At 58.1% G+C, this 16,338-nt stretch overlaps 1 long non-coding RNA gene across 1 annotated transcript; it reads left to right on the top strand.

Moving 5' to 3' along the window:
* The first annotated feature begins 3,132 nt into the window (after positions 1–3,132).
* On the top strand, positions 3,133–8,857 carry LOC127470278 (uncharacterized). Its single transcript, XR_007904253.1, has 2 exons — positions 3,133–4,083; positions 4,305–8,857. It is a non-coding gene; the product is annotated as an uncharacterized LOC127470278 (long non-coding RNA).
* Positions 8,858–16,338: the final 7,481 nt, after the last annotated feature.

The following is a 16,338-nucleotide window of genomic DNA, read 5'->3' as shown; positions in this document are numbered from 1 at the left end:
GCCCCCGCACCACCGGCCACATGCCCTGGGCACCGTCTGTCCCGCGGGGCAGTGGGGGCAAAGCTCAATAAAGGCTCAGTTGTCCAAGGCGGCACTGGCAGTTGGGGAAGGGGGGACCATGAGGGTGTGTGGTTGGGAGTGATGTCATGTGTGGAGGCAGAGTGGGGAGTCTGCAGGGGCACGGATGGAGCGAGTGGGATCTTTTCTGCCCCTGCAACCAGCACATGTCCCTGTCACAGGCAGGTAAAGCCCTGTGCCAGCCCAGCTGCAGGCTCAGGGGCTCTGCAGAACCCCCACATCCCACTACGCTATAGACCCCATCTGCTCTACCAGCACCTGCCAGGGGCTGGAAGGAGCTGCAGGACTCAGCAAGTGGCAGGTGCATGCTGTGCACCTATCCCCACATTCATGCACACCCCTGCACCCATCCGAGCACTGATCCTTACTGCCCTACGCCCAGTGCACAGCCAAAGCTGGAAATGTGGCAGGAAAAGGCTGGTCTAGAAAAATTCCTCATTTCAGAAGAGCTCTGGAGAAAAGGTTTGATGTGATGAAAATGTCCCATCCATGACATTTGCAGTAGCAGGGCCACCAGTGGAGGGAATGGGGAATGCTGCCCAGAAAGGGATTCTATCCACTGGAATCACAATAAAAAAGGCAAAATAGAAGAAGAAACAAAAAGTTTTGGGAAGGGCTGAGTGAAACCCTCCTGCACCCCAGGGCAAACCCGTCCAGGGCCAGCAGCCAGCAAGACCCAAGGAGTGGAGCTTCCTGGCCTCTCTATGGCCAAAGATGGGGAGGACCCCCGTCCTGGGCCCCCTTCCGACCCTGCCTAGCTCCTGAGCCCCAGGGCGGGGCAGGGGGCTGGGTGAGGATCCAGCACACAGCCAGACACGGTGGACAGCTGGCAGCGGGACCGGGGGTCCCCAGGGACCCGGCAGGGACCTGGAGAACAATGCAGGAGCCCAGCAGCTGCACAGCTCTGAGGAGGGGCTGTCACGGCCCTCTGACCGGGAGTGGGGCTGTCCCCGGGATGGAGGGGCTGTCCTCCGGCAAGGCTGTGTCCCCAGGCCGGGCTGGGTCTCTTGCCATCCCCCCTACCAAGCCCAGCCACATCCTGCCCACCACGGCCCCAGGGATGTGCCCACAGCAGCCCCTGCCCAGCGACCTGTGTCCCCTGGGCCACCCCAGGGCTGTGGGGTGCCCACACCACCCCAAAGGGCTGTGGGGAGCCTGTGACACCACGGGGGACGGTGTCCTGGCAGGGGGCATGACAGTGGCCTTTCTATCGGCTGTCGTGGCAAAGGGGTCCCCGGGGTCTCCCGAAGCGGGATCAGTGCAGAGAAGTGCGGGAAGGGTGCAGGGAGCGATGCGGGAGCAGTGCTGGGAGCGATGCGGGAGCGATATGGAGCGGAGAGCAGTGCGGGAGCGCTGCGGGGGGAAGGTGACTTGGCCGCATTTCCAGCATTAAAATTTAAAGCGAGTTGCAGCATCCTCCTACGCCGTAGGTAGGGCCGGGGGGGCCGGGGGCTGCGGGAGGAGGAGTTTGCGTGGCCGCCTCTTCCTCGGGGATGCTCTGGGAAAGCTCCAGCACAAAGGAGCGGCGCGGAGGGCAGAAGCGAGCGGAGCCGGCGCCCCCCAGCCCCAACCCGGCCCCCGGGAGCAGGTAACGCTCCGCGGACATCGCTCCGTTCCCTCCGGATGGAGGTGGGGCACCAGTGGGGTCTGGGGGCGCGGGGAGCCCGCGGGCCGCCCCCACCTCGGGGCGGGAGCGGGGGGCGATGCCGCCCCGGGGCTCGGGGGGTCCTGTGGGCATCGCTCCGGGGGGTGCGGAGCCGGCAGGTGGGGCTGCTCCTGCCGCTCCGTCTCCAAAAAATACACCCCACCCCTCCCATATATTATTCCCTGGTTATATATAATCCCATGAGAGCCTCGCGCCCCGGCAGGAGCCCCCGCTTCCCGGGGGTGCCAGACTGGGGCAGCCCGGGCCCCCTCCCTTTGTTAAGGCAGGGGCAGCCGCTCATCCCGCAGCCTGTTCCCGGCCGCTTCCCGGCCCGGCCGGCGATCCCGCGTGATCCCGGTCCGGAGGCGGCACCGGGCAGCCTGGCCCATCCTGGACACAGCCTGCAGCCCCCGGCCCAAATCAGAACTAATTGCTGCACCGCTTGTTTGTATTTTTTTTTCAGAATCCTCACCAAGAATAGGGCTCCTGCCAGGTAAATGGATTCTTGCCTGATTTTCAATGCCCCTGGGAAGAATTGCAGCCAAAATGCTGTTTTACTGCTTTGTCTCCTAATCCCTGTTTTCTCCTAAAACTGGGGATCCTGGGTGGGGATTAGAGGCGAGGCTGGGGCCAACACTCCTGGGGCACAGCACAGCCCCTCCTTCAGAGTTAACCTGCCAGATGCTCCTCTCGCGGAGCCATTTTCTCTCCCTCATTGTCTTGCAGCCTTTTGTGTGTGTGAGTAGGTCCTGCCTAGGGCCCCAGGAGGAGCCCAGAAATAATCAGGTTTTCCGGCGTTCTGGGTTTTCAGGGAGCCTTTCACACCCTCACCCTCCCTTCTCCCAGGCTGCCCAGCCTCAGAGCTGCAGACAAAGGTGGTAGTGCCTGGCACTGCTGCAGCAGCACGGGAGCCTGGGATGTGCCAGAGCCTGGGCTCTGCTGGATGGCAGTAAGGGTCAGGCAGCGCTGGCAGGGCCCAGGGCAAAGGTATTTGGCCACCCTGCTGGGAGCTGGGGGACTGGGGTGCCCAGATGCCACATCCCAGAGATCATCTCTCTGGGCACAGGCAGCTCATGGCAATGCCGTGCCTGCTGTGGCCTTATCTCCCTGCTCCTGCCTGCTGTGGAGCCTGTGCTCCTGTCCCTCCCTCTTCACTCCAAGGGGGGGTCTAGCCCCTGTTTAACCCAGGTGCTCAGCAGCACCATATGTGCCACCCACCCTGTGTGGCAGAGGAAGCTCTGGCTCATGGTTGGCAATCACTGCTCACTGTGCCCCAGACAGAGCGTTTAGCTGAGCCCTGCCTGCACAAAATTGTTTTCCCTCCCTGTCTCCTGGGATGTGTTTCATTCCCGGGTGAGAGAGGCCATCCCACAGCCATCGTGTCCCGCCTGCCTCACCACAGGCACCTCCTGCTCAGATCCAGGCAGGGGATCCATTTGCCAGATGCTCGATGGCATCTCCGGAGCTCATTCCCGCAGCTGGGTTGCAAATGCTGCCTGGACATGCTCTCCCCATGGGAGGGACTGTCCTGCCAGCAGTGCCTGCGGCATGTGGTGACAATGAACAGCGGGAAGCAGGAGCAGCTCCACAGCTGAACATGCAGAGTCATCACGGCCCAGCTCCCCCAGGAACTGCTGCAGTCCTGGCTTTTCCAGGTGGGCAGGGCAGGAGCAGGAGCAGGGCAGCAGCGGGAGAAAGGCAGGAGCAGGAGCCGAGCAGGAGCAGGAACCAGAGCAGGTCAGAAACAGCAGCAGGGCAGAAGCAGGAACAGGGCAGGCAGTGTGGCTGGCTGCAGACATGGACTGGCTGCTGGCACCAGCCATGTGTCCCTGTATCCCTGTGGAGGTGGAGTAGCACCCACCACAGCGCAGTTGTGACCGCTGGCTGCCCCAGTACAACTGGTGCCTGCGGAACCACAGGGTCCCAGTGACCCAGCTTAACCACAGGGCAGGAGCAGAGCTGGCAGAGGCAGCAGTGGCAGTGGCAGTGAAAGTCAGTCCCTGCCCCCAGTGCAGGGGTTCCCACACCAGGTAGGGACAGTCTGGGGCATTGCCACCATTTCTGATGTGGTGGTTCCTGGTGCCCCCCTGTGCCTGGTGGTGGGTCTAGCTCCCCGCTCTGCAAGAGGAAAGGGACAGGAGGATCCCTGCCCAGCCCTCCTGCCAGGCTCCTGCCAGCTTGGCTCGGCTCTGCCTGAGGACGGTGCCGTGTGTCTCTCCCTTGCTGCGTTGGTTGTTTCTTTTGCAGCTGCTAATGACTGACCTGAAGTCTGTTCACACAGTCCCCTCGCGGCCTCCACAGCGCAGAGCCACACAGGATGGGGGGACACTGCACGGCACTTGCATAGCTGGTGACCACAGGTAGGATCCCCAGGGAGGGGACACAGGCAGTACCAGCCCCAAGCTCTCCCACCCCTAGCAAGCTGGGAGGGCTCTGGGCAGCCAGGAGCCTTCCTGCCCAGGTTCCAGTGGTGTCCAGGGGTCACACCATCTCCAGGGCCACCTGCATGAGAGAATGCTCACCAGTGGGGAGGGGGTGGTTGCCACACTGCCCAGGGTCTCACAGCATCTCTGCTCCCCAGTGCCACCACCTCAGAGGCACGGCCTCAGCTCCTGCCTGGCCAGACCGGCTGTGCCTGGAGAGGAGCCAGGCTCGGGGAGCCGACGTCGCCACCTGCACACAATGCCAGAGCCGGGCTGGCCCCAGCAGAGCAGCCTGGTGCTCAGTGCCACGGGCCACAGCCACGAGCCTGGCCACTGCGGGGGACACAGCCGAGGACACGGCGCTGGGGACACCTGAGGACACGGGTCTGCACGTGCGCGCGGTTTTCCTGCAAGGTGCTGGGGTCCCCTTCCCTTCCGCTGCTCCACCCCAGCCATGGGCAGGACGAGACCCATCCCCTTCCCTGAACGCAGTGTAGGGAGAGGGAGAAGAGGAAGGCTACAGGGATGGAGCTGTGCCAGCTCCTCAATGAGACACAATGGCCAGAGCACAAAGGGACTCTGGTTGTCCCCACCGATCCTGCCTGTCCCTCTGTCTGTTGGTGAAGTCCTGGTGCTTTCTGCCCTGGAACTGCCTTGCAGTGCTAGTACTGTGTTCCAGCAGGACCCTGTCTCCCCTGCCCTGTGGAGCAGCCTGGAGTGTGTGGAGGGACATGGGCAGTGAATCCTCCTCCCATGACCTCTGTGGGGGTGGCAGTGGCCCAGTAAGTGGTTGGGCTGTGGCTGCACCAAGCAGTCACTCCAGCCCCTGTCTCTGGACAGGAGGGAGAGCTGGGAATGAGGTGGGCTGGGGGCTGAGGGCAGACACAGCTTGTGGCAGGTGTTAGAGCCTTGAAGTCCAAGCTGGAAAAGCATCCTCTTGGGGACCAGCAGGAGTTAGTGCTGCAGGAGGAGGTAACCCAGAGGGACATGGGGCGGAGGGTGCCCTGGGTGCCCCACCAAAGCCCTGTTTCTCAGGGCACAGTGCTCTTACTGCCCCTCAGAGCACTGCTTAGCTCCATGGAGAGGCAGCTTCTGACAGGGAAGGGGTAAGCTATGGACCACTTTTCCTCTGCTCCATGGCATGGTTTTCCCTGCTGAATCTCTTCCTCCCTTCACAGGCAATGGGAGCTCGGTGGAGACCCAGAGCAGCTCTCTGCAGAAGCCCTGCTCTTGCAGAGCTGCCCATAGCCTTGCCCCAGGCATGGTCAGTGATGCTTTCACCCCTTCCCTCTCTGCTTCTTCCAGCTCCTTTAGTGCCCTGACCTGAGTCACTGCCTTGCACTGCTGGGACTGTCTCCATGCATCCAGTCTCCCACCCTCACCAGTACCAGGAGTGGGAAGCACACTCTGTGTGGGGACACACTGCTCGGGGCATTTGGTACCTCACTGGCCTGGATGAGAGGGGCAGATCCTTGCAAAGCATTTAACTCAGAAACAGGTTATATCATGCAGGTTAAACCCTCCAATAACACCTTCCCAAATCTCGATGTGGTAGCAACGCCCCAAAACACCTCCTGCTCTTGTGAACCAGAGCCCTGCTGCTCACTGGGCCCGGCTCTGCATGCTGCCGCTGCGCTCCGACATTAACCTACTAACCCGCTGGGACCCTGTGCCCTCACCGGGGGCTGGCACAGCCCCTGGCACACGGACTAACCCACTAACTGGCCCCAGTGCATGCCCTACTAACCCACAGCCAGCCCTGCCTCACACCCACTAACTGTGGCAGCAGTGCTGCCTTTAAAGGGGAACGGAAAAGCTGGGAAAGGAGGTTTGGAAGTGCCAGGTGTCAGTGCCAGGCTGTACAGGCAGGGACGGGCAAGGGCAGCCCCAGCTGTGGGCAGGAGAGGGGATTGGCAGCCCCTGCCCAGCATTGGGCTGTGTCCATCAAGCTTTGCCTATACAGGCAGCCCCAGCCCCAGCTGTGAGCAGGAGGGAGGACTGGCAGCCCCTGCCCATGCAAGCAGCCCCTGTTCTGGGCAGGAGAGGGGACCAGCAGTCCCTGCCCCAGGCAGGAGAGGGAACCAGCAGCCCCTGCCCTGGGCAGCCCTTGCCAGCACGAGGAGAGGGTTTCTCCTCGCACGCCCTGCCCGGCTCTGCCCGTGAGCCTGTTGCTGACTAGGAGCCTAAAACGGTTTTATCAGCAGAAGCTTTTCAGTTCCTTTTTAAGCCAGTAGATCTCTGTTACTAACACATTCCTGAACTGAATTAAACAAACTAACCATTGCTGCTTTTCTCTTCATTTCTCTTCCAGTGTGTGTGTCCTAAGGCAGACCGGTGCCCTGCTTCTGTTACTAACCTGTACTTCTGTTAGCACTGTACTAATCCTTCCTGACCTGTTTCTCTCTTGCTACTAACCAACTCTCTGCACTTTGCCTCTCGGATGCTATTTGCCATGACAAGTGACGGTGGCTCCTCCTGGACTTCTGGTTATCAACCCGCAGCACCCCAATTTTCAGTGCTGCTGAGTATCCCTGGCTCCCATTTGGTGCGATGGGAAGGAAGATGCCTTTACTGGAGGGTTTTGAAAATTTCCCCATTTGCCTTCTGTTTTCAGAGAAATTTCATGTGGCACAATGAGGAAAAGAGGCTGAGAGGCAGTAGGACAATACAAAACCATTAATAATGACCAGTAATGGCTGTAAAGATCCAGCAAACCCAGAGAGATTCAGCCACAGAGTGATGCTATTGCCCATGAGCCCCACCAGAGCCTGAGTTTGGAGCTCTCCTGGGGCCCCACGTCATCTGTCATGGGGAATGGTCTTGTGCTGCTCCCTGAACTGGCTCACGGACACTCCCGGGCTCCTCTCTTCACTCCCTTTGTCTTTCCACAGTTTATCTTGTGCCTGGTGCATGTGGAAGCTGTTGCCAGCAGCGTGGGCGTGACTAACCATACCTGTGTGTGACTGCTGGGCTGGTAATGAGCCAAGGGCAGGAGGGGGCAGTGGGTGTCAGAGGGGGCTCTGCCATCAGGCTGTGATGGGGGCACCGCCTGGGCTTTGCTTTCTGTTTGTCTGTCAGTTGGAGTAATGTTCCCAGTCTCTCAGGGGTCCTGCCAAGGTGAAGGCTCCAGGACCTGGCCCATCAGTGTAGGTTTGGACATGGGCTGGTGACCCAGGGCCAGGCACCACCAGTGTTCAGGACTGCCATGACCAGCGGGGCAAAGCCAAGCTGTGTGCCAGCAGAGGATGGTGGCCCTGTGGTGCTGGTAGGCATGGGCTGGCTCATGAGGACACCCCAGACCATGGCTGCTGTGGGGACACAGCAGTGTGGGGCTGTCCCCACCAAGGGTCAGGGCAGCTCTGTCTGGGGGTTACAGATCCAGGCAGCATCCAGCTCTGGCTGCTCTTTCTTGGCTTTGCCTTATGCTCACTAATCCCATGGTCTCCCCAGTCACTATCACTGGCTGGTGTCACCATCACCCCACAGCAGCTCCTGCCTTCAATGGAAGGCAGAACCAGAGTGGGGTCCCCCTGGATGGCTGGGTCCACCCCCTAATGCTGCCACTACTCCTGGGCATCCCAGCTCTGCACTGACACAATCCTGCTCCTTCAGCTGGGGTGTCACTGGGCTGTCAGGCTCATGGGGGTCCCCTCCTCACCCAGCTCCATGTCTGTCCAACCTCCACCTTATTCCACTAATCATGTGCCTACCCTTCTTCCAGACAACTGGCACCAGGGTGGGTTTTTGGGCTGATGCTCCTATGTTTGATGGAAGGGGGACACAGGGCCCTGCTGTGGGCTGGGGGCAGAGGAGGAAGCAGGGCTGTGGGGACAGGAATGGGCTAGGAGGACAAGCCAGGTTGGGCACAGGGTGGGCAGGTTCAGGGCTCCTGCACAGTTAGGAGCACCACCAGCACTGGGTTGGGGTTGTCAGAGCCCACCATTGTGAGGGACTCTCCTCCCTGCCCCATAACCCCTCCTTCTGCTCCAGAGCAGCCCTCCTGCACCCAGGGGGACCTCCCCAGGCTGGTCACTGAGGGGAGTCATGGGACCACAAATCACCCTGATAGCTAAGAGGATGCACTGGGCAAATGTGGCCCTCCAGGGGCAGCCAATGCTGCCCACAGACCCCTCAGTGGGGACAGGCCACTTTGGGTAGCTGCCCCCCTTGCAGAGCCACCATTGCTGAGCTGAGCAGGCCTGGAGGGCAGGGAGGCTTCCCCAAACAGCCTGGTTGCTCCTTTCCTCTACTCTAGCACCTTGGGGCTCCCTGCCCCTGCTCCCCAATTCCTGCAGCTGGCAGAGGAGTTGGTCAGTCTGTCTGCCTGTTTCTCCCACTTTGCTGGTGCAGGGAGAAGTGGGGCTGGGGCACCCCAGCAGCAACATGGGCAGAGGTCAGAAGGTGTCACTCAGCCCTGGGTGCACCATCTTGCCCAGGGTGCTCCAGACCAAGCTGGCCAGGGCTGCCCCTGCTCTGCAGGACCCCACACTCACCCCACGTCAGCACGGTGGGAGCAGGCACAGCCACGGTGGGACTGGACTGGCCACTGGAGTGGGGCGTGGGGATGCTCTGGGGCAAGGAGTCCTGGGGTGGCCTCAGCGGTGTGAGCAGGAATCCCGCAGGTCACCAGGGCCCTGAGGATGAACCCACAGCCCCGAGGATGTCCTCGCTGCCTGTAATGTCTACTGTGAACATGGCAAGTGTGCAACCACCCTGCAGTCTGGTGTCTTTGTGAGGTGGGGGGGGCTGGGGGAAGCGGGTGGGCTGGGGCAGGGGGTGCCCCAGCTCCCACGGGACACACTATGGGGTGCGGGGTCGTCAGGACAGATGGTTCTCACCGCAGCCACCTCGGCATGTTGCTGAACATCTGGGGCCACCTGGGGCGGGCGGAGGGACAGGAGGGGATGGAGACGCCCCGGGCCCTGAGTGGACGGTCCTGTGGGGACGCAGGAGGGGGATCACCCCCCCACCCGCGCACCGCCGGAGGGTGGTCCTGGGGGCGGTGGTGATACCACCCAAGGCGGGCAGCGATCGGGGCGGGCAGCGCGGGGTGCGGGGTGCAGTGCGGGCACGAACCCCCCGCCGCGCTCCCAGCCGGGAGACCCCTCGGCGGGGCCGTGCCCGGGGGTCGATCGGGGAAGCCGCGAGCAGCGCGGAGCGGGGAGGCAGCGGCCGGGGGCTGCGGGGCCGGGGGGCCGGTCTGGGGGGCTCGGGGCACCCGCAGGTACCGGGCCGGGCCGGGAGGGCGGCGGCAGGTGGAGCTCGTGCTCCAGGAAAGTCCCTGCCCCGGCTCCATCCCTGGAAGTGTTCAAAGGCCAGGCTGGACGGGGCTTGGAGCAGCCTGGGCTAGTGGAAAGTGCCTCTGCCCATGACGGGGTAGTGGAACGAAATGAGCCTTCTTCCAACCCAAACCATTCCATGATTCTGTGATTCCTGCCTGGGACACGATGGTCACACAGAGCAGGGCGCGGTGCCTGTCCGTCCCTCTCCCGTGCGGGAGGCTGGAGACCCCCCCGGCTGTCGCGGGGAGGGGTCGCGACTCCATCCCCTGCCCGGCCATTCCCGGCGGAGCGGGAAGGCAGCATCCAAACCGCCGTATTTATTTTCCCCGCCGTGAGCAGCATTTTGACATGTCACAGTGAGTCTCTTCAACGTGTGTTGACAGGGAATGTGTACAAGCAAGAGAAATGCTGTTCATTTGCATCAAATTGCGCCGCGGTTCTGTGAAATGGATGCGTGGCATTTCGCGGAGCGGCTGCGAGCGGTGCTGGGGTCTCTGCCACCGAGGGGCCCTGAGGGAAGGGCTTTGCTGGAGCGATTGTTAAAGCCCCGAGCACCGGATCATGGCCATGGAGCTGCCAAAAGAGCTGGGCAGGCGAGCAGGACGCCAGGCCGGGGAGCAGGTCCAGGGCAGCTCTGTGTCCGGAGCCTCGAGAGCGCAGGAGGCTGCTGCTGCCATGGGAGCTCATCCCCACCTCATGCCCCTGCTCCTGAGTCCCTCCCCTGCCCCTGGCTCTCCCACTGTCTGGCATTCCCTGTGCTGGCTGCTCACCTCTGGGCAAGGAAAGGCTTTCCTCCCCTAGAGCTGTGCCCACCGCCAGGAATCTTCTTGTTTCCCAGGTAGTTCTGACTATTCCATGTCTTGCAGCAAGCAGGGCTGAGAGAGCCATATGTGGAATAATGAGTGAAGCTGGAGCTGAAGGCAAGATATTCTGGCACATCTTGAAGCAATTTAAGTCTCAGTTACAGAGCTCTGCACATGTGAAGCCGCTGTCCTTCTCTCTTCCACCTTTGTAGAACAAGGCAGTGGCTGCAGCTTAGTTGGGCACCAGGATAATGTCTTTAGGCTGACAGAGAGTAGGTTTAGACCAGATATTAGAGAGAAATTCTTCCCTGTGAGGGTGGTGAGGCCCTGGCACAGGTTGCCCAGAGAAGCTGTGGCTGCCCCATCCCTGGAAGTGTCCAAGGCCAGGTTGGATGGGGCTTGGAGCAACCTGGTCTAGTGGAAGGTGTCCCTGCCCATAGCAGAGGGTGGAACTTGATGGCCTTTAAGGTCCTTTCCAACCCAAATCATCCTGTGATTCCATGCCATGCCCAGGGCTCCTGGATCCTGGTTTCTCCAGGAGTGATCGCATTTGGGCTCTCCCCTCTGCCGAGAGTGGGCTCTGGGCCTGCGCTGCCGCACTCTCATTAATGCGCGGGATTGTGAGGCAATCCATAATTAGATGCTAACTGAGTTTTCTCTAAGTTGGGTGAGAGAAGGTCACCAAGGTAGGACTGGAGTCAGCTTATTGTTATTATCAATCAATAACCTATTTATTTTCCAACATTCCTATTAACCTCTACGAACCACTCGCCGTTTCCCTATGAAAGGGCTGTGCCGCTGCTTTGCTGACTGGACAACTCTGATTGAAAATGGAGCAGTGACCTGACCCCAAAGGCAGAATCCAATTAAAATCATTTTCATTTGTAGATTAATATTTTTTAACATGTTCTACATCCCTTGCTTCAGCATTTCACACAGGAACTGCTGCCTCATTACACGAGCACCTGTATCGATAGCGCCATAAGGAAATAATTACAATTAATTAGTCATGGAGAAAATAGGACCGTCCTTTTCCAGGACTGAGGGACAGTGTCCAGTTCTGACGTGCCATCCCTGTGGTGGCAGTGACCAGGATGCCTGTGGCTGGTGGGACAGGGCTGCTGTGCTTGTGGCGAGAAGAGGGACAGGGTGGTCTCCGCGTCTGGCTCCTTGTGCCACTGTCCAAGCACCAGCCCCAGGGAGGAGGGTGGGTGAGGGTCACTGGTGATCCAGCCTGTGCTGATGGAAGAGACCAGATGCCCTGGCACTTCACAACACACAGCGTCCCACCCTCAGCCCCTCGCAGACCCTGGTGCTGAGTGCTGCTGAGAGCAGTAATTGCCTGATGGAGCTCGGTCTCAAGGTAAAGCCTATTATTAATAACGTGACTTTGATAATAAAAAGATTAAAATTAGGTTTATGGTTTGCTGACTGCCCTTTCCACACTGTAATCATCCCTCATTCATATTCATGAGCCTCTCATTAGTAACCACTGCTTACAAGGCGGCTAAACAGCCCAACCCTTCAGCAGCCGCCATCTCCTTAACTGCTTAACTTGCTCGCTGATTACCAACATCAAATTAACTCTGCAGAACGGATCTAATAAGCTTCCCGGTGGCTTCAAACCTCCTTGAAAATTGCTCTGATGTCTCCATGGGGCCCTATTAAAAAAAAATCCTTCCCCTGTGAGTAGAACGGGGAACTCATCGGGCTGCGGCCGCGGCGCTGCTGGTGCCCAGCCCTGTCCAGGCCCATGGCCCAAGTGCCCATAGGCAGCTCCTGGGATGCCCCCGCAGTGCCCAGCAGAGCAGCCGTGCTTCGTGTCGTGTTTTTGCAACGGGAATGGCTGTTTGAACCAATGAGATGTTTTCCCTGATCCTTCATTAAACACTCCAAGACTTAATTTGACTATTTGGTAGCTTGGGGGTTGTGTAACAAAAGAATAAATAAGAACGACCTTTCCATTTAATTACTTTTTTTTTTAGATGTGGGAAATGCCTTGACTTTCCAGCAGTGTGTGTGCGGTGTTTAGGAGCGAGGGGACCAGTCTGATGATGCTGACCCCAGTCTGGGCCAGGTTTGGGGACAGCAGAACACCCCACAGTGCTGGGGACAGCACAGTGCCATGGGGGACAGGCCATGGGCTGGAGATGAGACTCGGCACAGAGCATGGGGGTGGCTCCCTGGCAATTAGCTCTGATGAACATCTCAGCATGTCCCAGCAGCAGCCAAGGCCGTGCAGAGGAACGATGGTGCCAAGCATCAGGGAGTGAGGGAGCCTTCTTCCCTCATTGCCATGGCAACTGCACATAGGGATGGAGAGATGAGGGGCTGGGGGGATGCATCCCTCCCATTACACAGACCCGCCCTGGGGTGACTGTGGAGCCATCCCCAAAATACCCTCCGAGAGGGATGGGTGGGCTGCACCTGCTGGGATGTCATGGACCACCATCACCCGGACCCCCTCTGGTCCCCAGCCCACCTGTTGCTCAGGACCCCCTGCACACAGCCAGACCCACTGCAGCCAGGTTGGATGGGACATCCAGAACTGGGACATTCCTTGGGACAGCAGGCAGAGCTGGCTGCAGCTGCCCATGCCTGGGAAATGTGTGCAAAGTGGAAGGCTGAGCCCCCAGACCCTTCCCTGTGTCCCCCAAACTCCTGGCACAGGAGCCCCCTGCCTTGCCCAGTGCTGATGGAGTAACCTGGGTGGCTGCAAATTCCCACATCCAGCTCATATTTCCTACCTGTGGAGAGTATGTCTTGCAGCAAGGCAGAAACAGGTGAGATTCAGGCAGAAAGTAGAGAATTTGTGTACAGATTCCCTGCTTTGTGGCACCAGGGGCTGGAGCAGGAGGAGGCAGCAGCCAGCTGTGCTGCCCCCAGCTCTCCGTGTCCTGGACCCCTCATTCCATGTGAGGGACAGGGATCCTCCACTTAGTCCTGAGCCCTGGAACCCCACAACTTTGGGGTCTAGCATTGTGCTGTCCCCAGAGCCAGCAGCGTTTCCCTGAACAAGCAGAGGAGTCGGGGATGGTGTGCCCATCTCCCACCCTGGGGTGGGCAGAGGATCCTGTAACCCTGTTGCACACAATCTCAGCCCCACACCATTCCAGGCCCATTCCAACCCTGTCCCACACCATCCCTGAGCAAGGAGCCCCCTGTGGAAGAGCTCCCTGAGCCACAGCTTGGCCACAGGGCAGGCAGAGAGGCTGGACATGCAGGCTGGGACAGGGGCACGTGGCCACCAGCTGTTGAGCAAGGAAGGAAGGGGATCCCCAGCCTTCTGCCCAGCCAGAGGAGACCTTTCTCATCTGGCCCCAGCCCCACTCAGATCTGGGGCCCCTCAGGTAGGTAGAAGCCATTCTGCACCCTAACCCCCTACTTTCACTCCCCATCCCTTACCCACAACCCTCCTCCCTGCACATTCTCCCTACATTCAGGCTGATATTAATAATAGCTTATTTCAAGCTTTCAGCCCACTTTCCCCCAAGAAAATATTTATCCTGAACTCCATTTTCCATTTCTTTTCAATTACCCTGTGTCTGATCACCACCCCACAACTCTCCTCTTTAGCCATGAACACAAATCCTATTGCCTTTTCTCTTTCCGTGTATTTGCCCTTTGATTTAAGCTGCATTTTCTCCTGTTTTCATCAGTTCTGGCCCTCTCCTGCTGTATATCTCCCTGTTTATCTACTTTCCAAAGACCTCCTCCTATTTCTCCGTCCTGGATCAATACAGCTGCAGAGCCGACTGGCAGCTCCTTGCTGCTGCTGCCTGTAGTTTTTCTTGGGGGACTTGTCCAGTATTTCTTGTTAAGCTTCTGTCTCAGCTTGTTCCATTTCTCATTAGGTTTTAGCACTGGCATTGTAGTATTTCTTGTATTTCCACGCTGCCCAGCAGATCTCTTGGAATTCTTAATGACGAGGCTTAAAGCCTCCTCTTTAGTGGGCTCCTGAGTCCTCTTGGACAGGCTGGAAGAGGCAAGCAGAGAGACACTTGGATTTTCAGGTGATGAAAAGAATGTCTCTGGCTCCAAGCTGGGCCATGATTTCTTGTTATAAAAGGGGTGATGGGGATTATTTGTATTTTATGGCTGATTTTCCAGGGGATGCATTTCCTGGGGCCATGGTGTGCAGCAGTGCTGGAGGGTGGGTGGCAGCACCCAAGGCTGGGGGGCAGGGATGTGCTGGGGTCGTGACAGCTGGAAGGGCAGAGCAGGGCAGCCCCCACAGAGCCTCCTCTGTGGCTGCTGAGAACACCAAATCATGATCCCTGAATCCCTGGCCAGTCCCAAGATGTGACCCCTGCATACCTGGCCAGCCCCCAAACATGACCCCTGCATCCCTGGCCAGTTCCCAACCATGACCCCTGCATCCTGGCCAGCCCCAAACCATGACCCCTGCATCCTGGCCAGGTCCAAACCCTGATTCCTGAATCCCTGGACAGCCCCAAAACATGACTCCTGCATCTCTGGCAAGGCAGCGAACATTCTGGATATTCCAAAGGGGGTTTTTTTCCATCTGCATCCCTCTCAGAATTTTCTTTCCAAGAGAAAGGCTGCTTTTAAAATCCACCCCAGCTTTCCAGCTGTCAGGAGCCAGCAGATGTATTGCTCTCCATGGCTGCATCTCTGAGTATTAAACATGACGCGCAGCCGCCACCATGCAATATTTCCTTGGATGCCACAGCACTGCGGGAGCCAAACAGTGTCCTTTAAAATCAAACCAATTTTTCCTGTCTCCTCCACAGAATAGTCTTATTTATCCACACTCAAGCAGCTGTTACTGCAGGTTAACCAAAGGTTGTAAAAACATTTTTCAAATGCCCTTAACTTTGCGTGGTTTGTTATTGAAATTATTAATCTTGGGTTGAGGGTTTTTTCCTAATTAGATTGGTATAAAAAAGGGGAATTATGGCCCTTCCCTGCAGAAATCTCTGCCCATCCAGCCTGGAGCCTTCCTCAGCAATGTTGGAGCCATGGATCCTCTCCACACTGCCTGGGAGGGATGGGGATGGGAAGGATGGGGATTGCAGGGATGGGGATGTGAGGGATGGGGATTGTGTGATGGTTCAGCCCTTGTACTACTGTGCTAAATCTCTGCCTGGCAAACCCGTTGGTGCATTCCCACATGCAACCCCCTGAGTGCCATTTCTGTGCAGGTGATTCCCTCACCCAGGAGGGGAAACCAAGGCTGATGAAATCCAATCTCCTGTTCAGTCAGACCGGGATTATTTGCAATGAGCTAAGCAAAAGAAAATTATTATTAAATGCAAATAAAAATGAAATAAAGCTGTTTGGGACCTGCTCTGTGTCGCACCATCCACATCAGTCAGGGGGATGTTTAACCCAGGGAAATACATTACTGCAGGTAGTGACAAGTGCCACTACCTGGTCAGGTGTCCAGAGCTGCCCAGCCCCTCATTACCTCCCTGTTAGTGGGGGACAGTGATGACATCACGGGGTACATGGAGGGGAACCAGAGCTCTGACACAGCCTGGGCACAGGGGAGCATGGTGGGCAGGGGAACAAGAGACGGCAACAGGGGCAGGACATGGCTGGAGGTGTCTGACCCACACTGAGGAGCCACGGAGCATCCTGATGGTTGCACATCCCTGTAACTCGCTCACCAATTCCATGGCTGACAAAGATGTATTTTTAGCTGCTGCAGCACAATTAAGTCTTCTCGTTAGTCTCAGGAGGAGAAGGAGGCTGTTGGTTTACTTGCAAATGCTTGAGGTAATTCTCTAATGGCTCCTCCACCATTACACAGACACTGTTTTCCATCTCTTATCATATGTAATCCCTAATGATTCCTCCGTTATGTCCTGTTTTATTAAAGCGCCATTGAACTATAGCCTATTGATTTAGATTTCACAGACAATTGAAATTTAAATTGACTCCAAATTGAATGTCTCCATGCAATCTGTGTTCCGCGCTAAAGATAGATAAAATGCTTCTATTTTTGATAACAACTTATAGCGGAGGCACATTTTAATTTCAGGAAACATGGAAGGGTATCAGGATTTCCATGACAATGACAGGTGGCCGGGGGGGGCAGCGGGTTCCTGACCCCCGTGGGCATTTGCCATCACCAGGGGGCT

The sequence above is a fragment of the Manacus candei genome, unplaced genomic scaffold (genome assembly GCF_025592945.1).
Source record: "Manacus candei isolate 608988 ecotype Guabito, Panama unplaced genomic scaffold, ASM2559294v1 h1tg000020l, whole genome shotgun sequence".
NCBI lineage: Eukaryota > Metazoa > Chordata > Aves > Passeriformes > Pipridae > Manacus > Manacus candei.
Note: the sequence above shows the minus strand (reverse complement) of the source record. Positions and strands in the feature narration are given on the sequence as shown.